General features: G+C 40.5%; 1 pseudogene; it reads left to right on the top strand.

Moving 5' to 3' along the window:
* The window catches only part of LOC109511848 (stAR-related lipid transfer protein 13-like), an 11,459-nt pseudogene that overhangs the window by 4,706 nt on the left and 5,315 nt on the right, over window positions 1-1,438 (top strand).

Raw genomic sequence — 1,438 nt, 5'->3', positions numbered from 1 at the left:
GAACATAGAGCGACATCCTCTTGCCAAGGTACGTCGTTGCTGTGCAGTCCAATACGCAAAATTTATAATATTTAAACTGCAGCAACAAAAAGTTTTGGGTGTTGGACTTGTTCAGCATAATCCGGGTGAATTGTTGATCATGAACTGATTGATGTTCACTGTTGTCCTTCAGATGACGATGAAGGTCCATCCGGAGAAAGTATGGCAGTGGCCGACCAGAACAGAAGGACTTGAACGCAATCTTGTCTGCGACTCAAGGCCTGGCTCACATGATCACAGAGTGTCCACGCCTTCTTCAGGTTTACTTACTTACTAACTTACTTACTTACTTACTTATGCCTTCTTCAGGTTTACTGACTTACTGACTTACTTACTTACTTACTTACTTACTTACTTACTTACTTACTTACTTACTTACTTACTGACTTATTTATTTTTTTATTTATAATTATAATTTTTTTTTTTTGCATTTCCTGATTCTATTCATAAATGGAAAGTGAGAACCACTTTAAGTATTCTCAGTGCTCATTGACTCCCACACAGCATGAGATTTAACCCCCAAAACACTATTTTGTTGTAAAAAATTTCTGTTAATGAAGGCCTTTTCGCCAGTCAATCAATGGGATCTTTTCAGCCAGAGTCACATTGTCGTCCAGTAATCACAACAAAAACAATTCCTGTGCCTCACATGCCAAAAACCGGGTTTGCCAGGCTTGAACCAGAGAACTTCAGATCTTCATTCTAACGCTCTCCCAACTGAGATATTTCAGCTTCTCGTGGCATTAACTTGAGCCTTTTCACCAGTCGATTCATGGGATCTTATCGGCCAAAATCTCAACAGCAAGTCAAAGAACACAGCGTCATACAGTAATCGCAACAAAGAAATTAAGTCTGTGCCTCACATGCCGAAACCCAGGTTTGAACCAGGGACCTTTAGATCTTTAGTTTTACGCTCTGCCAACTGAGATATTTCAGCCTCTTACAGTTTTAACTATGCCCTCTTAACCAGTCAATTAATGGGACCTTCTCGGCCAAAATCACACAAGTGAGTCAAAGGACACATTGAAGTCCAGTAATCGCATGAAAGAAAACGTTTCTGTGCTTTACATGCCGAAAACCGGGGTTGAACCAGAAACCTTAAAATTTTCAGTGTAGCACTCTCCCAACTGAGCTATATCTGCCTCTTCTTGTATGAACTCAGCCCTTTGCACCAGTCAATTAATGGGATCTTATCGGCCAAAATCACAATAGCGAGTCAGAGGACACATTGAAGGACAGTCATCACAACAAAGAAATGAATTCTGTGCCTTACATGCCGAAACATAGGGTTGAACCAGGGACCTTTAGATCTTCAGACTAACGGTCTCACAACTGAGGTATTTCAGCCTCTTGTGGAGTTTCTTCAGCCGTTTTCAACAGTCAATTAATGGGATCTTAT

The sequence above is a fragment of the Hippocampus comes genome, unplaced genomic scaffold, assembly GCF_001891065.2.
Source record: "Hippocampus comes isolate QL1 unplaced genomic scaffold, H_comes_QL1_v1.1 scaffold224, whole genome shotgun sequence".
Lineage (NCBI taxonomy): Eukaryota > Metazoa > Chordata > Actinopteri > Syngnathiformes > Syngnathidae > Hippocampus > Hippocampus comes.
The sequence above is the reverse complement of the archived record's forward strand: the minus strand, read 5'-3'. Positions and strand labels throughout refer to the sequence as shown.